General features: G+C 45.4%; 1 pseudogene; it reads right to left on the reverse strand.

Moving 5' to 3' along the window:
* Nucleotides 1-24,604: 24,604 nt before the first annotated feature.
* LOC136637759 (5S ribosomal RNA) lies at nt 24,605-24,726 on the reverse strand (annotated as a pseudogene).
* Nucleotides 24,727-26,455: the final 1,729 nt, after the last annotated feature.

Raw genomic sequence — 26,455 nt, forward strand, 5'->3', positions numbered from 1 at the left:
TTATTTTTTGCAGATTTTAGGTTTTCTAAAATAAAAATAAGAAGTACAGAAAGCGTTGTTATATGTTTGTATTTCACTATTACCAAAAAAACCCAGCTCTACTGAGTAGAAAAAGTCTCCTAAGCAGTGGCACTCAGTCAAGCAAGGTTGTAGATGGGCAAATATATACAGGTCCTCGGTATCCACTGATTTGATATCCACGGATTTGACTCACCACTGATACTGAGGTCCACCTTTACATGTCTTGTAACAAGGAAAGAAAGCACCAAAAGCCAATTTCCTACCTTCACCCTGTTAAATAATTATAATTTCATTCCATTAGATTCCATTATTTACCCCTTCAAATGGCTGAATGCAGTATAGTGTCTATAGCAATCATTCTGGGAGTGATAATAGAGGAACAAGAAACCTGGAAGTGGGTCTTTAAGCTATTTTTCCACTGATTTGGTATCCAGTGATTTTTTTTTTTTACACACTAGGAGTCCTGGAACAGAATCCCAGTGGCTAACGAGGCATGACCTCTGCTATGACCTTGAAATGAACAATGTTTGGGCTGATAGGCTGCAGCTGAATAAAGCTGTTCACACCTAATGTTTCGCCTACTACTCTGGTAGGCATTTCAAAGCATGAAGCTACTGCAAGTAGCTCTTCAGACTGCCCAGTATAACTGATGTAGCTGATGTACTGATCTGAAACGTTAGATGCGAACTGCTTTATTCGACCATCTACCAGCCTGAACATTGTTCATTTCAATGTCACAAATACCAGCAGTGAAAGTATTTATATCAAGTTTATTTAGTATTTATATCAAATATATACTAAAAGGAAGGAAGACCTCGCATTGATACCAGCAAGACCCGGGATCAGAGAAAAGTGGAGGAATTTGCACAAGCGCTTGAGGAATCTCTTCCAGGCCCAGCTGACGCAAACGCATCCAACAGATGGGAACATTTCAAGAATACCGTTTACAACACCGCCTTGTCCATATTTGGCAAGAAGACCAACAAGGCGGCAGACTGGTTTGAAGCCCACTCTGAGGAGTTGACACCAGTCATTGAGGAAAAGAGGAGAGCTCAAGCAGCATACAAGGCCTGTCCCAGTGAGCGCAACCTGCAGGTCCTCCGAACTGCTCGCAGCAAAGTCCAACAGACTGCCAGGAGATGTGCTAACGACTACTGGCTCCAGCTCTGTTCCGAGATACAGATAGCAGCTGACACGGGCAACATCAAGGGGATATATGATGGTATCAAGCAGGCCCTAGGTCCAACACAGAGGAAAATTGCCCCTCTGAAGTCTGCCACAGGCGAGGTCATCCAGGATCGGGCGCAGCAGATGGAACGCTGGGTGCAGCACTACTCTGAGCTATATTCCAGAGAAAATGTAGTCACCGAAGAAGCACTGAACAACATTGAGTGCCTGCCTGTGCTGGAAGAGCTTGACAGTGAACCAACTCTAGAAGAACTTCATGTGGCCCTGGACTCCCTTGCCTTTGGCAAGGCACCTGGAAAAGACAGCATCCCTGCTGAAGTCCTAAAATGCTGCAAAGAGATCATCGTCACTGAGCTGCTTGAAATCCTCTGTCTCTGCTGGAGAGAAGGTGGAGTACCTCAAGACATGAGGGATGCAAACATCATCACGCTGTACAAGAACAAAGGTGACAGGGGTGACTGCAACAACTACCGCGGCATCTCTCTCCTTAGCGTTGTAGGAAAGCTGTTTGCCCGAGTTGTACTAAAGAGGCTCCAGGTACTTGCAGAGAGCGTCTATCCAGAATCGCAGTGTGGATTCCGAGCCAACAGGTCCACCACTGATATGGTATTCTCCCTTAGACAACTGCAGGAGAAATGCAGGGAACGACAGCCACTCTTTATAGCCTTCATAGATCTCACGAAGGCTTTCGACCTGGTCAGCAGAGACGGCCTCTTCAAGATTCTCCCCAAGATTGGTTGTCCACCCAGGCTCCTCAGCATCATCAGATCTTTCCACAAGGACATGAAGGGCACTGTTGTCTTCGATGGCTCCACATCAGACCCTTTTGACATCCGAAGCGGAGTGAAGCAGGGCTGTGTTCTTGCACCAACCTTGTTTGGGATTTTCTTCGCTGTCCTGCTGAAGCAGGCCTTTGGAACTGCAACAGAAGGCATCTATCTCCGGACCAGATCAGACGGAAAGCTCTTCAACCTCTCCAGACTGAGAGCAAAATCCAAAGTCCAGCTGAAATGTCTGCGTGACTTCCTCTTTGCCGACAATGCAGCTGTCACTACCCACTCTGCCAAAGATCTCCAGCAGCTCATGGATCGTTTTAGCAAGGCCTGCCAAGATTTTGGACTGACAATCAGCCTGAAGAAAACACAGGTCATGGTTCAGGATGTGGACTCACCTCCCTGCATTACAATCTCTGAGCATGAACTGGAGGTTGTCCATGACTTTGTGTACCTTGGCTCAACGATCTCCGACACTCATTCTCTCGATACCGAGCTAAACAAGCGCATCGGTAAAGCAGCTACCACATTTTCCAGACTCACAAAGAGAGTCTGGTCCAACAAGAAGCTGACGGAACATACCAAGATCCAGGTCTACAGAGCTTGCGTCCTGAGTACACTTCTGTACTGCAGCGAGTCATGGACTCTTCGCTCACAACAGGAGAGGAAACTGAGCGCTTTCCACATGCGCTGCCTCCGACGCATCCTCGGCATCACCTGGCAGGACAAAGTTCCAAACAACACAGTCCTGGAACGTGCTGGAATCCCTTGCATGTATTCACTGCTGAAACAGAGACACCTGCGTTGGCTTGGTCATGTCGTGAGAATGGATGATGGCCGGATCCCAAAGGATCTCCTCTATGGAGAACTCGTGCAAGGAAAGCGCCCTACAGGTAGACCACAGCTGCGATACAAGGACATCTGCAAGAGGGATCTGAAGGCCTTAGGGATGGACCTCAACAAGTGGGAAACCGTGGCCTCTGAGCGGCCCGCTTGGAGGCAGGCTGTGCAGCATGGCCTTTCCCAGTTTGAAGAGACACTTTGCCAACAGTCTGAGGCAAAGAGGCAAAGAAGGAAGGCCCATAGCCAGGGAGACAGACCAGGGACAGACTGCACTTGCTCCCGGTGTGGAAGGGATTGTCACTCCCGGATTGGCCTTTTCAGCCACACTAGATGCTGTGCCAGAACCACCTTTCAGAGCGCGATACCATAGTCTTTCGAGACTGAAGGTTGCCAATATAATATACTATGCTGGCCTCTCACACAATCTATACGGGCTGGTTTTTTAAGGTTACAACTAGGAGATTATAGATTGTGCTACATTTTTTTTTAAAAAAGAGGAATGTTCTTCCTCCAGTTACAGCAATAAAGATCTGGAAGTGCACTGAAGTCCATAGCGAGGACCTTTCTTTTCCATTTTGACTGCTGGCAATGGGTGATTCAAAGCTTACACCAAGCTGAAGCTAGTGTAAGGGCACAATCCTAACCAGGTCTACTCAGAAGTAAGTCCTGTTTTGTTCAATGGGGCTTACTCTCAGGAAAGTGTGGTTAGGATTACAGCCTTAGGATCCAATCCTATCCAACTTTCCAGCACCTGGCCAGCTGCAATGCATCCCCAAGGTAAGGGAACAAATGTTCCCATACCTTGAGGAGGCCTCCAAGACTGCCTCCCCAACTCAGGAAGCAGTGCATACCCCATTGACACAGCAGCACCAGCACTGGAAAATTGTATAGGATTGGGCCCTTAATCTCTCAGAGTCACAGTTTGCAAGCAAGATGCAGGAAACAGTATCCTGATTCTCTCAGTCCAATATCCAAGCAAAGGGCAGGGAATGTGTCGGGGGGGGGGGGAGAAGCTGCTGTGAGTGAAGGGAACAGAACAGAAAAAAAATGTGATTTCTGAAAAGTATACTGCCGGAAATCGAAAGAATGTAGCCCAGATGAATGCAAGTGACAGTAGAACCATGGATGGAATGGGTGCAAAACAATTAGAACAAGGACACCAAGAGAGAATCTGTCTCGCTGAATATTTGGAGAGTAGCTATAGCTATGAGGCACAGCAAGCAACTACTATTATATATGTATTTAGAAACATTACACAGCATAACCAGAATCTTCATCTCAACATTGGAGAATCAAGCCATTTGTCCCTCATTTTGGAAATACTGAACATTTCTCTCTCAAGTGTATTCCCCTGTTGTCTGTGGCAGCAGTGTCTAATTTTAATTCTCTCTCTCCCTCTCTCTCTCTCTCTCTCTCTCTCTCTCTCTCTCTCTGTACATGTGTGTGAGTCTTTATCCTTTTTGAGGCAGGAAATCTTAAATTCTCAATCTGATTGATCTCACGGTTGCTTACCAGAGGGCAGCTTTTTTAGGCTTATGAAAACTGGTGTCAGTTGACATTGTCATCCCTGTCATCAAGTGAGTGAGAGCAAAAGCCTCGCTATTTCCATTCTAACGAGACAATAAGGCAGAGGAACTGATAAATGCTGAGCTAGGGCAGATTTCTGTAGGGAGGTTTTAGAGAATAAAGCTTCTTCTTTTTTTTCTCCCTCACAAGTTTCATGCTCCGCTGTGTTGCTGCCGATGCTACTGACGATGTCAGGGTATTTTTGTTTTCATTAACAGATCCCTTCAAAAGGAATGACAAAATTGGTACAGGCCCTGTGGCCAATGAAGATAATTGAGGAACTGAAGATTATGTAGATCCTCTTTGCCACACTGCTCTCTTTTCTCCTCACTTTTCTCACTTTTGTTGTTCGACTGAATCATCCAGAAAGAAATGGGCAAATCATTGACTTTCGCTGCAGCCTTCTCCTTGATAAGGTGTGTACTATATGGGCAAATCTAAAGTAAGGCCTTTGTTACCAAGAATTTAGGGTCAAACCACAGCGTACAAACTGGTTGGCTTGCTTGAGTCACCTGTTATCTGTTTGTGGCACACTTGTCTGCCTTACATGGATTGATTGGGAAATGGATGATCTTGTCTCTGACAAAGTAAGATCATGTTAAGTAGCTGAGTAGTCCCATTTGATTCTGAGATTCAAAGAGCCTAGTTATGCATTTGAGTGAAAAAAAAAAACAGGATTCTTTTTGTACTATTTCTTTGTTTGCTTCTGTAGCACTGACATAAAATTAAGAACCCAGGAGTTCAGTTTATTGTAATGCTAATACAGATATAACCTAATTATCCACAGAATTTTCACCCGCGGTTTTATTTAAACATGATGAGAAGGGCCTTTTAAATTAGGCACTTTTAATTTAATCTACTCTAAGGAAAAATGTCCTTTAGCAATAGCCTCACTTGCCATTCTAACAGCAGCAACAGGCATTCAATCAATCTCTCTCTCTCTCAAGATGCTTAGCGACCCCTCCCTTCCCCCTGAGCACCTAAAAGAATTCAGAGTGGAAGTGATTCTCATCTCCTGTGGGTGAAGAAAGGGGGTCGATGCCTCAAAGTGAAGCCTTTCTAAGCACCTGGAGAGAGAATGATTGTCTGCCTCCTGCCACTCTCATGCATTACAATGGAAAGAGAGGCTATTTTTAAATTGCGGAGCAGAAAAGACATTGTTTTTTAAATAAATTTCCTTTTAATTTTTGACATCCATGGAACTTTCGAAGATGCCAAGACTCAACCTGTAAAGGTTTTCTGCACAATCTTAGGAAAATCATTTGGAGTTTTGGTGATTTCTTGCTATGGATGCATCCTCAGTTGGCATTTCCCCGATAGGGAAAATATGTTTTATGTAATAAGTTAAATAGGAGGAGGCTGGTAGGAGGGGGCTGGCCCAGGAAAAGGTTTAAAATGCCCTCCCTCACAGGTGTAGTCCTGATTCAGTCCCCATCACCCACTAGCATGCTTGCTTTTAAAAATGAATTTGGAGAGATGGGAGATCCAATCACCAGTATCTCATTTTGTTTGGCCCCAGGTATGAATCTGATAAAAGCAAACAATGACTTATTGATTGATTTTTTAAAAAATAAGTTTGTCTTTACTTTGAAAGAGACAACTCGCTCTTTTCTCCCACTAGAGTGGTTTAAATAGTGTTAAAAGGTCAGAGTAGCCAGTTGGATGGAAGGAAGGTGTGAGATTTATTATTTAAACACTACCATTTTTATTTATATTTTTTGCCCTGTTTACTTTTTGCAAAGAAGAAGTCGTGATGATGAAAAATGGAAAGTGGGGGAGTAGAAAAGTGTAGGTATGTAAATGTAAATGCATATGAAACAAGGAAACTTCTTTAGTTAGAAATTTCCTGATGAACATCATTCTTGTTAGACTACAGTCATAACACCAACAAAAAGTAATTCACTTCCTGTAAAGTAGTTGGAATTACCATTCAATTACATGAACAGTACTTTAACTGCAGTTAAACTGCAGTTAACTACACACTGCTCTCTATCATTGTTTGGCCTGCACATGACTGAAAAAGAAACCTCCATCCAATTTTGAGGTCTTTTGAGACCCTGACAAATATACGTCTTCCCCACCCAGCCACCCCATGGTCTCAGATGTAAAGCAACAAAGGTTCCAGTAGCAAATCTGGTTATTTTTTTTTTAATGTAAAAGACTAACACAGTTCCTTTTCCACACCTGATCAGAGCTTTTTCTGTAGAAGTGGTGCCTACATTAAGTGACCACTTTTGTATAATGTTGCCCGAGAAAGACCACTAACTACAGAAATGGGGGTCGTGAACAAGAGAATACTGTGTATGACACAAAGGTGAAGGGACAGATCTGTTGTCCTGCCCTGCAGTGGAGAATAGATATATAAATTTTGATACTACATCATAGTATGTTACCATCTAGAATAGGTTTTGCCACACTGCGGAGTGCCATTTTCCCTGGAGCAAACCACTTTGCAGTCTCTGCAGGGCAATTCCAATATCAGTTCAACAAACAAGGACCACCTTTCCTTCCCAACTGGCACGGTTTTGTACAAATAGTAGTTTGGGTCTGTTTTGTTCTATGGCTTCCTTCAGTCACCTACAAAACACAAGCACATCCAGCTTCTGGTTGCTAAGAGAAGCTCTGCTCCCTGCTGCTACCTCATTATTAAACCGGCTCCTTCCCACAGAGCCTCTAGCCCATGCTCTCCCACAGAGATTTGGTTTGCCAATACCTACCTCAGCCAGGGGTCAGTCAAAATTAGGTTGAGTGGGCCAGAGTGAACAGCCTTTCTTTATGGAGAACTTGCTTCAACTGGGTTTGCAAACTAAGTTTACAGATGCAATTAATGCATATGGGGTTATTGGGAAGCAACGTTCAACTGCGTCGGAGGAAAATAAGTTAGGGGCATAATTCAGCTGGAACGGAAACATATTGACTCACCTCTGACATGAGTTCTCACTAGGTGGCCTCTGGGGGCAGGGGAAGACCCTTGTTTGCAGCTCAGTCTCTTAGCCACTTTGCTACACCAGCTCTAATGCATCCGTTTGGTTGAATTATGCCCCAGGTTTCACATTACAGCTAAACTATGTAATAGTGTCAGATGAGAAAACTTTTCCTTGGAGATTGGGACCCCTAGAATCACTTGGCTACACATCCTATGAGAAAACTGAGTTCAGTGTTAAATCAACACTTGTAAAATGGGGCATTTTCCCTATACCTGGCATTTCAAGATAGCATGGTCAAAGCTAGCCAGTCATATGATTTGAGTTCTAGACAAAACCAGAGGTCAGCACTGATTCCACAAATGGTTTCATTTATTCTGAGCATCTTCTGTCAGAGTTCTTGTTGAAATCCTTGTACTCTGCATCACTCCACTGTCTTCCCCTCCCACAATTGGCAAAAAGTGCTCAATAGCATGAAGGATCTCTGATTTTGTGAATCACTAATTTTGCTTTCTGGAAAAAAAAAAACAATTCCTGTGAGCTGTCGATTCCTCACCCTTTGGGATCATTAGCAGTTTCTCTGTCCTAGGCCAAAAGTGATATTTTCCTTCTTCAGCTCACCACCAGCACGTACCATAAGGTATGTTTGCAGCCCTCAGTGCCGGTGGAGTGCTGGTGCTAACCCAGTGCTGACTGGTGCGGGGCTAGCACCAGTTGAGCACTGGAGCTCCGCCACTTGGCAGTTGTGTGTACTTCCAGGCAGCGGAGAGGTAGGTGGAAGCATGGGGGGGAGGCGTTCCAGGGTGGGAGGAGGAAGAGGGAGGGCAGGGAGGAGGTGTGCTGGGGGAAGGGAGCGGGGCAAGAGGGAGGTGGGACTGGTGGAATTTTGCTGCACTGGATCCTGAGCCTCCGTGTCAGCCTCCTTGGGTCACCGTAGAATCAAGTAACCCCATTGCGGGGTTTCTCACTTTGCCCGGGGGAAGGGGACAAAAGTTCCTTTCTCCTGAGGAGGTGGCGGCGGCTGCCTGGGGCACGCTGGATGAAGTGGCAACCATTTTTGGCACCACTACAGCCCCACACACCGGGCAGCTCAGCATTGGGCTGCCTTTTACAATTCCATAACTTGCACAATGCCAGACAAAAATTGGAATAATCTTCCCTTCCTTTCCATGACACTATTTTAATATTCTGTTCTAGATTGCAACATTAGTTTCCTTTAGGATTATTTCTGATTGAAAATTCGGTAAGATTCCTGTGCCAACCATGTATATTGTGGGGCGGTGGTGGTGGTGGTGTCATACTTTCAGAGCCCATAACAGACATTGACTTTCCCTTCTTTTTAAGTTAACTTACACATGAATGTTCCCTGGCTGTTCTTTTACATGGGAATTCATTGTCCAAAGGACTGAAACAACAAAAATCAGGAAGCAGCATTCACTATGAACCTTATCAAAGGGAATTAGCTATGGTGAATGAACAATAACTTTAAATGGCAGGACTACAAAAAGAACTGAGACTGATAAAGGCTAACCAGTAATTACAATATTAGCACTCCACATGCTGAATTTTAATACTCTTTTAAAGTAAAGTGTTTCTTTTCAATAGAATCTACCAGCTGTGTGTTTTGCAAAAAAAGAAAAAAAAAAAGCCTAAAAAAACTGCTCAAGAAAAGAAAGCTTTCCCCTTTTCCTTTCCCATGATGGAAATCTTTTGGGAAGGTTGGTGGAGAAGGAACTGCCCAATCCTGTCACCCAGTGTTATTGCTGGCGCTGATGCAGCCACCCTGATGGAGTGTGTGCTGCATCCAAGGTGTTGGGCTGGCGATCAGACAGCCAGAAGATGGCTGCCCCATCCCTCCTGCCTCCACTGCCAACTCATCTGGTGCTGGCAGACGGTGTCTCTGCCACCAGTGAGTGCATTCAGCTGCCAGCAAGTGGCAAAGTGCGACAGTGTTGCACAACACATGCCACAATCCAGGCATTTCCATTGGATTACTTGGCTTTCAGGGCATCCTGGGACCACTGGAGGACTGGCTGTAGCTGCCTCCCACATAACAAACTGTAAGGGAAAGTAGAAAACATATCTCTTTCAGCAGCTTCTCCTGTCATTCCTCTGTAAGGAGATGAGGGGATAATTTCCTTATCAGATGATGGGAAGCATTATAAAAGAGTCCAGCTGCTCACCCTTCACATCAGAAAGTCCAAGTGCAGGTTCCCCTTATCAGTATCTAAGGCTGCAGTCCTAACCACACTTTCCTGAGAGGAAGCCCCATTGAACAAAATGGGACTTACTTCTGAGTAGACAGGTTAGGCTTGTGCCCTAAGTCTGGTAGGGGCTTATGCAATATTATAGATGACTCACAGCCCAATCCCATTGACACAGAATGCCACAGGAACTAGCATTCCAGAGGAGGAATGTGCTTTCCAGCCATTGTAAATGGCAATCCAGAAGCATTTGTAACCATGGACTTTTGGACCACTGCCGGTGAGGCCACAGTGGCCCAACCCATGACAGCAGGAAGTGGATTGCTGACCACCGAAGGCAAGTCTGCTGCTGGGGTGTAACAGAGTGGGAGGAAAGTGGAATGGGGCCGAATTGGGGGGGGGGAGAGCAGGAGGCAGAGGTGGAAGAGGGTGGCACCCAGTGTGGGCAACTTGTGCCAGATGCTATCCCCTTCAGAGCAAGCCACCATGCCCCCTATCTTCTTGGACGTGCACTTACCTGCTAAAGAGCAGGTGCAGGTTCATGCAGACCCAATGGCTATCAGGAGGCTGACAAGGAGGTAAGGGAAATAAAAAATTCCTAACCTTAGGACTGGGCTCAGTTATCCAGATCCTGCCACATGCAGAAAGCTTGAAATTCTGCTTCCTGGTCAAATAAAAGCCAAAAATTTATCACCTGTGAAGGGTCAACTAGTGGCTTGGGACTTCCTCTAGGGTATGCTGTTTGAGCCATGTCCTGAAATCAAACATGGTCAAAAAAATTCTTGAAAAGAAGAAGGCAAGAAAATGCATCAGTTCATGTCTAGATTATTCTGCTTCACCGATCCCTGGAAGAAATAGAAGCAGGGGGTATTAGAACATAGAACTATTTTGAAATACTGTTAAAAATGGCAACAAATTGACTCTCCCCCCCCCCCCCAAGAAAATCCTGCATATTTTTCATCAGCAGCATGACGGGAGAAGACTAACATATTTAATTTTCCACAGTGTTCATGTGGGAGAAAATGGACTCCAGCCTTGTTCGTTAATATTTAATAAAAACTTTATTAATTTTTTTAAATAAAAGGTTTAACTTCTGATTTAGGCCTACCTCTAGGATAGCAGTAACATTCCTCTTACATGTTGTCAGGTTCGCATTTATTTGCACTTGGGGCTTTGCTTAATTATTATTTTATTTTGTTATATTTTTCTTCGGCTCTAAAATTATTGAACCGAAATAGAGGATCTGAGTATTAGCTTTGCAGTTGAACACAAGCATGTCTTTATAGCAGTTTCTCATTGCAATGATCTGTGGCCACAGTCAGAGTGCGTAGCTGATATGTGCTCACATTCAAGCAGTGTGAGGAATTTAAGGGACACAGCACAGTCTAGGGTTCTGGTTTCCTTTGGAGACGAAATCACTGAAGAATATGGCATTTTTCTGACAGCAGGCTGTTGCTATTGTTTATATATAACTTTTCACCAAAAGTAGTTCACAAAGCAAAATCTGTTTACATGGCAAAAGGGCAGCCCAATCCTATCCTGTGCTTGAACACGCAGGCCGACTGGTGTGCGCAGGATCCAGTGCAAGGTTGGAGGTGTCTGCTGTGCAAATCAGAGTAAGGGGATTTGTCTCCCCTTACCTGAATAATGCCCCAGCCACCTCAATGGGGCTACTTGGACTTGCGTCAACTAAATTACTGGTACAGATCTAAACAGCCTGGTGTAATACCAAGCTGCGTGGAAGGGGGGTTATAATCCAACCTAAGTACTGGAAGCCACCCCCCTCCTGGGCCAGGTCCATCCACCGGTCCATCCTTAGCACATTGTAAAACCTACTGCTGGATCCCAAATGCTACACAAACCATTTGTGTCATGCTTAATTGCTTTAAATTTCCACACTGACTTAAGGCAGCAATTCTAAACCCACTGACCTGGCTGCAAATCCCACTGAACTCAGTGAGGCTTACTTTTGAATAGATTAGTGTAGAATTGTGCTGCAGACACTGGCGTCGCTAGGAGGGTGCGGGGGGGGTGCGGGCCGCACCAGGTGACGCGCTGTGGGGGTGACGCGCCCTGGGGGAAGACGCGCTAACATTGTGGAGTTAGGAGCTACCATGTCATGCCATACACCGTTGGATGCAGAATGGCCAGCGGAGTGCAGTGCAAAAAACAGAATTGAAATCGCTCCTTTTGTTCAAAAGTTCTGGTCAAAAAAACGGAAGGAGAAAATGCATGGAGCCCTATGGAAAGTGAAAGTGAGGCATATCGCGCATTTACTCATGAGTAGGCATACTTGCCATAGTTCAGTGTTATTCAAACTGTGAGGTGTGGCTCCTTAGGGCAGTGCCAGGAACTCAAAAGGGAGCCACGGGATGTCCTCTAGCAGTGATACAGTCACACCCCTGGGCAGAATACGAGCCCGTCTTCTGCCCATCTCTGTGCTTTTTTTAAAAGCAGAAGAAACAGGAGTTGCTCAGCTGCTAGAGTGGCTGCTGCTCCGCCCTCCTCCGAGCATGCTCAGCTTGCAGTCCTTAACCCTCGCTGATCCTTATCTGGTTGGTTCCTAGTTCCCAGCCTGGGATCGCTTCTCATCAAACTGAAATCTCTCTTTTCAACCCCCTCCCTCTTCCACTCCCCCCTTTCTCCAAACCTTCCCGCTTTCCTCCCCTTCCCTAAATAAAATGCTTCCTATTTTACCAGTCACCAGGGCTCTTAAAGTTGCTTCCATGCAGTTGGCAAAGGGGGAGGGGAGAGACAAGCACACACTTTACTTGGCCAGGAGCAGAAAAAGGGTACTGTTTTTAAAGTGATTTATTAATCTTGTTGTTTGACTGAAGAGGAGAGGCTGTATTTTTAAAGTGATGAATCTTGCTATTTGAAGGGAATACTTATCAGCCATTGATGGTGATTGCCAGCCCAATTCTATCCACACTTTCCTGGGAGTAAGCCCAATTGACTCTAATGGGACTTACTTCTGAGTAGACATGCATAGGTTTGAGCTGTGCATCTCCTAGTATAGGAGACAAATCAGCTTCCTAACCAAACCCTTATCAGCTCTGATATATTTTCATGGTCTATTTTTGTTTTCCCCACCAGCTGCTGGAAAAAAATTAATTTCATTAAATTAATAAAGGGTTCAATCCTATCCAAGGAGAATGGGAGAAATGACTAGTTGGATTGGGGCACACAGGGGCGTGTGTGTGAGTGTCATGTTGGTCAGACTGGTTGTTCACAAAGTTCATTTGATAAAACAATTCTATTGGTATGCTTAGGAAGTTTAAAAAAATGAGTCCTCCTGGACCAGACAAAATCTACCTACTCCAGCATCCTGTCTCCAACAGTGATCAGCAGCTGATCATTTATAAAGCATGTATATTGTGGTGTATTAATAATATATTTTTAAGATCTGCATTTAATTAATGATATGATTAATATAATTAATATTAATATAGTTAATATTTCTGGCCACTTCCTGTTTAATGATGTCACTTCCAGCCCTCAGGAACATGATGGGGAGTCATGGCCAACAGCCACGGGGGTCAAGGGAGCCACTGGCTAGAAAAGTTTGAGTACCACTGCCATAGTCATTACCACCTTTCCATAGCCTTTGGAAAGGGCAGGCTGAGAGGAATCCAATGACACCAGAATGGTCCAGATCCAATGAATGCAGCCCCCCCCCCAAAACACCCCAGAAGGTCCCCCTCCCAGCTGCGAGTCTGAGCAGGAAATGAAGCCACGTGGCCGTGTTTACTCACGAGTAGGCGGACTTGCCTTAGTGGAGGCAGGCTGAGAGGCTCCAAGGATGTCAGAATGGTCCTCATCCAATGAGTGCAGCCCCCAAAAACAGGAGAAGGAGGTTCCTCCCTCCCAGCTGCCTCCCTCCCAGTCTATGGAGCCCTATGGAAAGCAAAGCAGCCTCACAGTCATTTTTACTTGCAAGTAGGCAGACGTGCCTTGGCTGGTGGTCAGGCCAGGCAAAGGGGAATGCGAGGACACCAGAAGGGTCCTGATCCGATGGAGCTGATCCAGAAGACAACCTCCCTCCCCCCCCCCCCCAAAAAAAAAAGAACAAAAAAGAGGCTTGAATGGTAAGGAGAAAGTTTTCTATTTTGCACTTGTGAAGCCAGGTGGGTCTTTATTCTGATGTGCCTGAAATAGAAGAACTTTAAACTGGGCACTGGGCGGTCTGGAAATCTCACTGATTCTTTTTGGGGGGTTGTTATTGTAGGCAGGCTACAGAGTAAGCTCCATTGACCACTATGGGACTTACTTCAGAGTAGACATGCATAGGATTGGGCTCACAGGCTGCAATCCTACCCACACTTTCCTGAGAGTAAGCCCCATTGCCCACAGTAGGACTTACATCAGAGTAGATTCACTTGGTGGAACAGGACTGGCTCCCCCTTATGTAATTATTTTATTTTAATTTAATTATTTATAATTATTTATTTTAATTGCTTGATGATGTCGCTTCTGACCATGACATCACTTCCAATGGGTCCCGGACAGATTGTCATTCTAAAAAGTGGGTCCCAGTGCTAAAAGTTTGAGAACTGCTGCAGTAAGGTGTTAGTAAGTTGACACAGGTGTGTGTGTGTGTGTGAGACTCTACAAGTTTTCAAAATCACTAAAATCAGAATTTGGAGGAATAAGACCATCATGTTATATATCAATCATTGCGTAATTTCATGCAGAATGCAATGAAACAAACCACGTTGAAATACCTGTGTTCTAACAAAAGGTACCGGTGGCGGCGGGGCGATGGTACATCACCATGCCCACCTGGGGTGTTGCCCCGCCCACTACATGGGGTGACACACAGGCCTCCCACACCAGGTGACGCGAATCCTAGTGACGCCACTGGCTGCAGATGACATTTAAGCCCCAATTCTATCCTCAGCTGGCCTGCAGGGAGCAGCAGCACTGACTATCCATGCCATCTCTCATGGCATAATGAGAGGTAATGAAATTCTTACATATCTACTCTGTCGTGTCATGGTCCCTGATTGATCTACAATTGGCCCTCTTTACCTGCGGATTTGGGGTCTGCAGATTTCATTATCCATGTCTCCCAAATCCATGGAATTGCCCCCCCCCAGGAGGCAATGGGAGCAGCAGTACCTTCACCTCCAGAGGGGGTTCTGAGGCCTTCAGGAGGCCTTAGAAGGCCACTTGCAGTTTTCAGGGGAAGAGATATTTTAGGACTTTATAAGGCCTTCTGCCTGGGGAGGTGCCCAGGCCCACAGAGGTGCCCATTATCCACAGGTTTCGGCATCTGTGGGAATTCTGGGAACAGAATCCTGGTGGATAACATAGGACACGTGTACTTGAATCTGCATCAGGTCTTTCACTGGCACAAGTCCAAGTGGACTTAAGCCATTTCTGCCCAATGTTGCATATACGCAACAGGGATCAAATGTGTATATACCTATGGGCTGAGCAGAAATGGGTTAAAGGGGCATGTTTAGGTTAGGCAAAGGCACAAGATATTGGTGGTGCTACTGCCACATATATCTGCCCACTACCCACTATCTGCTCCGAGGAGCTCCGTTCCCCTTCTGATTTTCCACCTTTTGCGCAATTCCTCCCCACCCACAGTCCATTCCCATGCCACCTCCTCATTCCCTCAGTGCCGAAATGATTGGGCTGTTAGAAAAAATTAGCTATATCCATGGAAGATGTTGATCAATGGAAATTAACTACAGTGGCTATATGGATCCTATGTACCAAGGCAGTGTCTCTCTGGATTCCAGATGTTGAGAAGAAGCAACAGGGAAAGGGGCTTCTTTCTGCCCTGCTTATGAATTTCCCAGAGGCAGCTGGCTGACTCCTAGTGCAGGGGCATGGCTAGGCGGTACAGTTCCTTTCACTACATCATGCATTGGTATACACAACAAGCACTGTGAAAAAAAGGCATACGGTATCTAAGTAGCAGGCACTATGGAAGGTTGTGAACATGGTGCAAGACAGACAGAAGGCAGAGTCACACATGTCTGGGTTGTGGGAAACGCTCTGTTCCTGAGGTGAATGTAATTCTGAGGGAATGCTGTGCTTTGAAAGGAACAGCCTTTCCTACTTTAGTCTGTGACAAACGTCAGAACTGCCCAAGCCTTCTCTGAGGAAAGCAAAGGAGTAGTCAGTGGATTTGCTCTGCATTTGTACTGGTGTAATTGAGAGGACAATTTGCCTCCAGGACTACAATAAACAAGTGCAACCACCAATGAACTGTGAAGGTGATTGGGTGATTCTCTCGTGTACAAAAGCAAAACTACATGGCAGATTCCATTCCTGCAGGATGTGATTAACTGCTGTTGACTTAATTGTGTCTTGTGGGGAGAATTGGGCCTTGCAGGAACAATGCCACTGCCAGCATGGCTCCACAAACATGAACTCAGACATACATAATGTGCCGGCACACCACACGCACAAATAAATCATGCAGTAGACTTGAAAAGTCAGAAGGATCTGTCTTGTTTCTTAAATAACAATAAAACTTGGGTGTGTTTTTACTGGCCTTTGATTCCTTTCTGGATAACCTTAGAAACAGAAGAATTGTCTTGGTTGGACCAAATCAGCCAGTCTCATGGGTTTGGAAGACGCGGATCATGAAATCTGCAGATCTCAAATCTGCAGGTAATGAGGGCCCATTGTAGACCAATTGGGGACCAGGGCACTACAGAGCAGGTATGTAAGAATTTGATTTCCTTACCTCTCATCATGCCATGAGAAGCGCCATGTTTAGAGCCCAATCCTTTGCATGTCTACATAGAAGTAAGTCCCATTAGAGTCAATGAGGCTTACTCCCAAGAAAGTGTGGCTAGGATTGGGCTGTAAGTCAGCACTGCTGCACCCTGCAGGCCAGCTGAGTTTAGGATTGGGGTTTAAATGTTATTTGCAGCACAATCCTACACATGTCTATTTAGAAGTAAGCCCCACTGAGTTCAGTGGGACTTGCAGCCAGGTCAGTGTGTACAGAATTGCTGCCTTAAGTCAGATGTGACAACATAAAGCAATTAAACAAATCTCATGACTTCAATGACTAAGCCTGCAGGAAAAAGCACCAAAAATTGCCACTCCTTTAAACCAATTGAATTACTCGTACTTTTATTTTTATCCTCTTTTATTTTTATTTTTGTTTATTTTTATCTTCTGGCTGGGGTGCCTTTTTTTAGGCCAACTTCAATGGCAGGGAAAGGGGACATTTTGAATTTGCATACCTGTTAATTAATGAACATATGCAAATGTGCTGTGGCCTATTTTTCACTTTCCTTTGGGAGAAGGACAACTCTAAATCACATGGCTCCCAACCTTGTTGGAAAGCAGCAAGTATTTCTCCGCTTTGGGTCAGAGAATAGCCTAAAGTTGCTCTTTGTGTCTTTTTCTATGCTAATCAGTCAGCAGTAATTTTTTTTAAGTATTTTGTTTCGTTAGAGAACATGCACAAATATATTTCCAAGAGCTAGTGTAGTGACGTAGTTCAGGAACGGAATTGGGAATGAGAAAGGCTCTGACTCCATTTCCAATCCTGAAATGAACTTATTTGGCAGCCTGTGCAAGCCATGGTCTCTCAGTCACAGCTCCCCATGTGCCTTATGTGAATGGTAAGACTGATCTTCCTTATAGGGCTGTGTTAAGGATTAGTGTTGTTGCTAAACAATTATCTGATTTGGAATATAAATGGATCTGGCTGGTAATGCCTGGCTGTATAATCAATTGAGCACACACACCCTTCCCCAGAAGTTTTTATCCAATTCAGAATGCCATTTGAGGTTCTGATGATGTGCGTTCAGCATTCAGTAGATGAGGTGCCCAAAGCCAGTTGCTTTGTAGATGCATGTATAGAAGTTTTTAAATGTGAATCCCTGCTCCTCTTGTTGATTGCTGGGACCAATTTGACAAGTGGCCTTTTAGTTGACGAGCAGACTTTCTCGTTGAGTCCATCCTCTTGATTGTTGCTTGCAAGCATTCTATGTCATTGCATAGAATTGGGGTATTCTATACCCCATTGGGTATAGAATGGGGTATGGAATTGGGGGTAATACAATAAGGTGCATACACATGGCAATGTCATCATGGATGCAGAAAAAAAATTAGATCAATTAGAAAAACGATCTGTTGGTGGTTTTTAATTATTATTATTTTTTAATAAAGTGTTCTCAGTGAGAATCCAGTTCAGAATTCAAGCCAATGGAAGCTAACGTACATGAGGGGTTTTGAGCACTGATGATGATGATGATTGATGATCAGTGGCATGGAATGGGTCTCTGTAACCTTTTTCCTCCTGCCTGTCAAGCCTTGATCCGCTATCACGAGGGATGTAAAGAACAACATTTCAAGACTTGGCATTTTCCAGCCTTTTTCAATATTGAAAGCAAGGTGGCTCTTTTTCCAAGACCCCATTGTGTCTATCCCCTGAAATGTGCTTGAGAAGCATCTTCTAGCTCTGTTAATGGATGCTGTCCATCAAGGACATGCAGTTCTGTGTTTGTTCTCTCAGGGTATTCGCTCATAAGTGTTGAGACAAAGAGCACCGCAGGAGATCAATATTGTCAGGGTGGGAGCTGCTTTATAATGTGCTAGAGTCAGAGGGTCAGGAAGTACCTGAAGGTCATCTGGCTCAAAACCCTGCACTGATGTAGAATCCCTCATAACTGACTGCTAACAAATTAGGCTCGCTCTACACGAACAGTGAATGAATGGGAAAGTGATCCTGGGAGTTGTCTGCATTCTGAATGCTTGCTCTTAAAACATCTGTAATATAAAGTAAGACAGCATGTGAGGGTAAAGACTAAGCTAGACCCTTTCTTGCTATGTTGTTATTATTAAAGCCCAATCCTATGTATGTCTACTCAGAAGTAAGTACCATTGTAGTCAATGGGGCTTACTCCCAGGTAAGTGCAGATAGGATTGCAGCCTTAATTCTTTAACATTATGCAATCAGTGTACACAACACACCACATACAATGAAAAGTCAGGTCTCTGCCCTGGAGGGCTTACAATCTACAATGTTGAGACAACAGAGTAAGGGAAGGGGATGGGGCAGGGCATGCTGGGGACCATATGTGATTCTTTCATTTTCATATACATACATGCTGTTACAGTTGTGAATGGGGATGTTCACTCTTGTTGAGTGGTGTTCTTAATCTGGGAAAGCATCCTGTCTCCCAGTGGTGGACCTCCCCAGCCCTGTACCCTGGGGCAAAGGTTCATGATAGTGCCCCCCATGGGATGCTGCCCCCCCTGCACAAATCCACCCCCCCACTTCCCTGGAGCACACTGAGCCTTGCAGGATTCCAGGACACACTGGGGAAGCCTCCTCAGGCTTAAACTGTGCTTCCGGCAAACCAAAAGCACAGTTTCTGACTCAAGAGAAGCTTGCATGCAGTCCTAGAGGCCCACGAGGCTCCATGCCCAAGTCATTTGCCCCTTTCATTTAATGGCAGGTCCACCACTGCAGTCTCCTACATGCACATCCAATGTGGTAAAGTCTAGGAAAAGTTTTACAACATCTTCTGATGTCTTGAGTAGTCTAGTGCAGTGTTTCTCAAACTGTGGGTCGGAACCCACTAGGTGGGTTTCGAACCAATTTCAGGCGGATCCCCATTAATTGCAATATTTTGTTTTTAATATATTAGACTTTATGCTACCATGGTATGTGACTGCATTTGGGGAAATGTTACAGACCTGTGTTTTTAACAAGCTACTATGCATATTCTTTTAACAATGCTAGTAAATGAGACTTACTCCTGGGTAAGTGTGGGTAGGATTGCAGTTTAGGATAGCTAAAAATTTTCCTGCTTGATGATGTCACTTCTGGTCATGACGACCTTTCCGGTGGGTCCTGACAGATTCTCATTCTAAAAAGTGGGTTCCAGTGCTAAATGTGTGAGAACCAGTGGTCTAGTGAACTGAGTAGACTGATAACCATATGGTTATTACCTCTATCACAAATACTGCCTGCCTCCTTATATGCAATCTACTATATTCTATCTCAGTAGCATTGCAATTGGGGGTGGGGGAGAGCCGTTGCCATGTTGGGGGGGGTATGGGCCCTCCCACCTGCCCTTGGCTCTGAACAGCCACAAAGAGCGACCCTCTGGAAGCACTTTAGTGGTTCCTTTAGCTTTCATTTGAACAGAAATAACTATACCCAGTATTAGAGACAGAGGCTGCAGCATCCTAAGGTAACCAAGCATATTTTTTGCCAGTTGGCAACTAGGAAAAAAAGTAAATGTATATGTTAAAAATAGCATGCATCAACACTATGATAAACAAAAAAGAAAATGATAATATTTAGCTGTGGAAACAGTATACAGACCCCAAGATTATTATGAAGTAACAGAAGGGAGGAACATACAATTCTGCAGAAAACGCTATGAAATGAATTTCTCTGTAGTGCAATTAACATAATTTCAGCAAGGATTTGAAAAGGGAAAATATTGCATGGGTGGTTTCTTTTTAGTTTCGCCCCCCAAACAGGGCCTAGGAGAGGGGGATAAAGGGGGTACCTGGGCCCAGGGTCAAAAAGGGGGCCCAGGAGTCAGTGGAGGGGGCCCAGAAATTTCCTGGAATATTACATTTTCCTAAGCTGGGGATACTACCATGAGCATGCAGCTCAGCTACAGCTACTGCAGCTATTGGCAAGCCATATGTGCTGGGCCGAGGAATGCATACATGGCACTCCTTAACACAGTGTCAAATCTGAGAGGAAACTGGCCTGCTACTGTAGCTCTTGGCTTGTGGATCTGCTTACCAGAAGGCATGAATAGGAGCTCAGGGACACAGCTGTGGGACCACAGCTGTTGAAGAAGCAAGTTTTGGTACACACAGGACACTTCTCATTCTAGTGTGAGCCTGAATGCAATGATGCTAATTTTTTTTTTGCAATGATTTTCTATATTTAAAAGATTTTAGAGATGAGTATGTTTGGTTTTCCATATTACTGTATCAAGGTGCCGATGCCACGTGGTCAGATAGTCCTGGGCTCTGCATCAGGAAGTTCAGTAGCCCTGGACTCTAAAGACTATTCCAGCTGTCGCCATCCTCCACCTTCCATTTTGTCCTCCATCTTTTGGAAAGGGGCCCCAAAAGAAATTTTGTACCCCCTGATAAAATTCCTCTCAGAGGCCCTGCCCCCAAATGTTCATGTTTCCATATCAGGCATCATCATATAAGAATAACAAATTCTGAATTTTTCTGCTATTTTTCTGGACCTTGCCATCCCTAGCTGCCCTCAGCATGTGGGGACAGTTGTATGTTCTGAAAGTGGTAGCATCAAAGGAAACACACTCCACAGGCAGGTTAAAGAGACAAAGCATTATGTTGGAACTCACTTGGCAAAAGGGCAGCAATTCTGTCTACAAAGATCACGAAGACAATATTTGAATAGTTGATGGTGTTGTTCAGCAGCTATACCTGCCCCAACAGCCACTAACATTTGATCCACAAAAGCCAAGCTCTTCACTGTGGCAGCCTTCATAGTTCTCCTCTGGGCTCAATCCTAACCAACTTTCCAGCACCAAGGTAAGGACAGTGCAACTCCAAGGTAAGGGAACAAACATTGCCTTACCTCAAGGAGGCCTCCATGATTGTCCCCCAACTGCAGGATGCAGCGCATGCCCTACTGGCACAGCTATGCCAGTGATGGAAAGTTGGTTAGGATTGCATCCTCTGTTTGTTTTCTATAAACTGTTGGCATCCTTCAGTCTCGGAAGACTATGGTGTCACGCTCTGAATGGTGGTTCTGGAACAGAGTGTCCTCTCCAGTGCGCGAAGCCTGGGTAAAGTAGGTATGGAGGATAGGCTGTTACCCATGCAGCAAATCCCCCCTCTCCACGTCGCTGAAATGGTCCAATGGAATACGGTTGGTTCCAGCGGCGTCGCAGGAGTTGCCAGAACGTGACTGTGTTCAGTCATGAACTGCCTCAGGCCCTCCGGCTCTGGATTTTGCCTCGAGGTTGACTCTTGAAGCCTTTTCCATAACTGGATGTAGCCACAAGGCAGTGGAGGTTTGGGATCAGAGTTTTTCTTCTCTCAGATGAGCTGCCTTCCCAGGCTGACAAGTTCCATCTACCCGGTGGCTGTTTAGTCGCCTCTTACGACAAGTACAGCCAAACTGAGGGCCTATTCTTATCCCCAGCCCCCAGGGGTATATCCCCAGCCCCCAGCCCCCAGTTTTCTATAACTGCTGCCTTTTTCCTCAGAATGAATCTCTGTGAATCTGGGGAATATGGGTTAGTGAGCGATCATCTGCAAAAGCTATTGCATGGGGTGGCAACAGGTCTGCCAGCTTTTTAGGTCTTTGGATTCTGTTGATGGGAGCAAAATCAAGGTACAAGGTGATGGCTAACCCCAAATGTTAAGTGGAAAGTTAGATCAGACTTTCTAGAGATAGCCTATCACATTTAGATGTCAGCTAGCACCACGTGCTTTGCTTTTGCTCTGATCAGTTCCAAAGAAAGTAAGACAAAGAGTCCTTTAAATGTGACTAGTAATGGGATGCTTAGGATAAACTTTGCAAGAGCTCAGGTGCTTGATGCAAGCAAAGTTTTGTAGAGTCTTAAGTGAGTTAATGCAAGATAACTAACAGTGAGTTAACACAGGATAACTAACAACATGTGTGTGCATGATGTGATGTTTGGAGTGAGGCATTGTTGTGTATGTGTGCTGTAGTTTGTATGGGTCATGGAGTGATGTGAGATGCGGTTGGGGTTTGTGGTTTTCTGTGCATGTGCAGAGCCTGAAATTGTGTCCCTCCAGATTTTAGAGACAGCAGCCAGTGGAGAACTGCATCTATCGAATGTAATGATGCCACCTCGGTGACAGTCTCGTAAAGATGATTAGACTATTAAAGAGCCCCGGGAGAGTTGCTGGAAAAATGTCACTCCTCAGCGTGGTACAGCAGAAGCTGCTTAGCAGCCTTCAATGTTCCACTCACAGCAGGCTGAGATAGTACAATAGCTTCTGTAACCTCTGCCTGTTCTCTGTCACTTTTCTTGTTCAGCATTATTTGTTTTATGTTGATACTGTCGGTGCACTTAAAGAGATTATATATTTTTCCCGTGGCATAAACAAAATGACTTCGATTTCACAATGAGAATAATGGTAATGAGAGCTCAGACTTGGAGGAGACTGATAGCAAGGGGGAAATAAATCTTCAGCATTCAACGTGAGTTAGGTGTTGCTCTTTCCTAACAAATGAGATGTCATCTTAGCAGAGGGAAATGGACCCAAGTGGAGCTGAGGACACAGATTCATCCAGTGGCCCATTTGATGGCTTGGGCTGGTTCACACTTGCCATTGACACCCACACAGATGTCTACAGGAGCATATGAGGCTCCCATTGGGCTAGTACTAGCACAGTGACTTCCAAGTGGACGTTATGCACAATGACTGACCCCTGCAATTGCCATAATTGCAGTGTCTCTTATTTGGCACTTTTTGTTGTGCTTGCTTGCTTGCTTGCTTGCCTGCTTATTTATTTATTTATTTCACATTTCTATACCGCCTTCTTCTGAGGAGCTCAGGGTGGTGTACATAGCTCCTTCTCTCCTTTTGTCCTCACAACAACCCTGTGAGGTAGGTGAGCCTGAGAGACAGTGGCTGGTCCAAGGTCATCCAGAAAGTTTCATGGCTGAGCAAGTATTTAAACCTGTAACTTCCAGGTCTAACTCTCAAACCACGACACCATCCTGGCTCTCACTACAGCTCATGCAAATCACAGCTGTCACATCTGCAGCCACAACATTGTACACACACACACACACACACACACACACTGCCATGTGAATGGGACACACCCAGGGACCTGCCCTGAGGCCCCAAGTACACCCAAGGCAGGGCTTAGGAGAGGGGGGTAAAGGGGGCAATTTTTACCCAGGCCCAGGGTCAGAAAGAGGGTCCAGGAACCAAAGGACAGGGCCCAGAAATTTCCTGGGATCTTACATTTTCCAGTCTCACCCGCACTCATTGCCCACATGGGATGCACATGGCATATGGCGGCAAGTACTGCCAGAAGCCACACGCACCAGGCCCAGGAATGCATATGCTTCTTAATGCAGGAAAGGTGGCCTGCTCTTTGGCTTGTGGATCTGCTTGCCATGAAGAAGTGGATGGGAGCTGTGAGGCTGCGGCTGCTACAGAAGGCTGCCCACCCCATTGCCCCCTGTCTGTTTCAACCCCTCCCTCTTTGGGAAGGGGCCCAAAAGAAACTTTGTATCCCCTGATAGGACTCCTCTTAGAGGCCCTGACCCAAGGCATTCCACGTTGTGAAATGGCAAGTGTGAACTGACGCATGGCCATGTGGGATGCAGAAGAAGGGCTCCAGGCACAGAGGACAAATAAATGCATGGGGCTGTGCATCCTTATTCATTTCACCCTTTGACTGCCATCTTTCTACCAGAAGGCACACAGGTAGTGCACAGCAAAAATGATGGGATAGCTATCCATGAAGAAACATACACATTTGATCCTTAAAAAGAAAGGAAACAGCAGAAAACAAAGGCAAGAACAACAGTGCAAAAACACAGCAGCACCTTTACTGAGTATGAGAATTATTAAGCCAGGTCAAAAACCCAGCAAAAAACGTGATTTTTGATCACTAAAAATGTGATTTTTGATCACTAAAAGTGGAGAATGAAGCTGGCTTCCTGGGGAAGATTGTTCCAATGCCTATCGTGTTTCCCCGAAAATAAGACACTGTCTTATATTTTTTTTGGCTCAAAAAAACACACTAGGTCTTATTTTCAGGATAGGTCTTATTTTTTTCAGAAGTCAGTCCCTTTATAGTTAATGGAACTTACTCCTGGAAAGTGTGGAGAGCCTCAGAGCCCGGTAGGCAGGGTTGCCTCAATTGCTGCTTCCCACCTCAGCTCCTCCTCAGTGTCCTCTGCCCAAGTAGCACAGCAGGTGCTTTCTAGGTGGCGCGCATGGGAGTGCAGCGTTCCCAGTCATGTTGTCCACCCGCCCCCGCCTGAGGACCCCTTCTGCCCACCCTCGCCCTGGCCCTGATCATAACTAGGTCTTATTTTCAGGATAGGTCTTGGTATTGGTTGGCAACCTTCAGTCTCGAAAAGACTATGGTATAAGCCTACAGCACCCAGTATTCCCAAGTAGTCTCCCATCCAAGTACTAACCAGGCCTGACCCTGCTTAGCTTCCGAGATCAGACAAGATCAGGTATGTGCAGGGTAACAGTTCAACTATGGGTAGGTCTTATATTTCAGCAATTCTCAAAAAACACACTAGGTCTTATTTTCAGGGTAGGTCTTATTTTGGGGGAAACAGGGTAAGCATGACAATGGAGACAGCCCAGTTGAGTGTCTTAATGAAGGAGAGGCAGGATTCCAGAGCCTGAGTGCCAATGACCCTACTGAAGGATCTTTGGTCCAGCACTTGGAACATGGTGGCATTTAATGTGTTCATCTTAGCAACTGTTCAGTGAAGCAAAACATTTTTATTCCCACTCTGAGGACCTGAATCTGAAAGATTTTGACTGTCTGCCAAATCCATCCTCTCGAATCCACTACAGAGCTAAAATTTGAAGCCAGGTCTTCCAAACCACTCTGCTCTCCTGGGTGATACTGACCAGGGACATCCAAAGCATCCAGATGGATATTGGGGTCAAAATGTCACACCTCCTGCCACTATTCACCATTCCAACCCTGCTGATGCTGCAGCTGCAATGAGGGTCAAGCCAGGCAATGGGCCACACAAGAATTCAGGTCTGGGTTGAAAGATGGTTTCAAAGACCAGCCAGATGTATTTGGGTACACAATGGGGAGTGCTCTCCCAAAAGACTGCAGTGAGGACTAAAAACAAACATTGCAATTCAACCAATTCTGTCAAACTGCATAAGTTGAAAAGTTTAGATAGAGATCAGAGGCATATTGTGTCTTCTGTCCTCCTCCCACTGGAGAAACTGATGTGGTTGGAGAGAGGACATAGGGTGGACTAGAAAGTACTCCTGCCCCAAATGGACCTATGTTGGCTTCTCTTCCCAGCTCATTGTGCTATTCAGTCACTTTCTGCTGTGTTGCCCTGACTTCTTTCTTTCTCCCCCCCCCACCTTCTTGGGTTGCCACCCAAATGGTGAATGGTGTGGCAGCTGAAATGCTGCGTGAAACGCGCATTAGAGATGTGTAATGTGCCATAAATAAGCAGAAAGAGACAGCCAGGAAGCTGTGGTAATCAGTGCTTTGATGTTGCATGAATTATGGGCTCTCTGTGAAAAGCTTCCTGTCCCTGGGAAGGCTGAGTTTGTGCTCAGCTTTGGGAAGACACGGAATCTGGCTTTCCAGCCCCTCCCCTTGCACTGACAGCTGTTGTCTCCTGATTAAGTGGAAAGTGATCTCCCTCCCCCCCTCCTCCCCCTCCTCCCCTGCATTCCTTGCCCTGCAGTAGCAATGATGAGACTGGACTGTTGGACCTCTGAAGACCGTGATCTTCCTGGATCCCTCTCTGTGGATCCCTGTCTGTACAGACATCCAGGCAGAGCCGCAGTGAGTGTGGATCCTTGAAACCTCTATGATGGAGTTTGATCTTGTCTTTCTCCCCTTGAAATCCCCCCTGGGTTGAACTGCCACTAGGTTGCACAATTCCCCCGGGGCCAGCAGGAACACAGATCAGCCCCCTGGTGGGGTTTTGATCACCAGCATCCAGCTGCCTAGCCTCGCTCAGAGCAGTTTAGAGAAGCCTCCAGGGCAGGCAGGCAGGCAACTGGGTCTTTGCAGATCTCATGCTTGTCTCGTCCCTCGTTGTTACCTGTTGTCAACAGGCTTCTATTGACTTTTTCAAGCAGGTTCCTTGGAGTAATCTCCTGTCAGATCCTGATACACTCTAAGCATCTGATTACACCAAGCTTCTTTAAGAGCTTTAAAAATAACCAGCCAGTTCATGCATTATCATTTTGCCTTCACTTGACTGTTTTGCTGTTTTTA

This window comes from Tiliqua scincoides, chromosome 1 (genome assembly GCF_035046505.1).
Source record: "Tiliqua scincoides isolate rTilSci1 chromosome 1, rTilSci1.hap2, whole genome shotgun sequence".
In the NCBI taxonomy this organism is placed as follows: Eukaryota; Metazoa; Chordata; class Lepidosauria; order Squamata; family Scincidae; genus Tiliqua; species Tiliqua scincoides.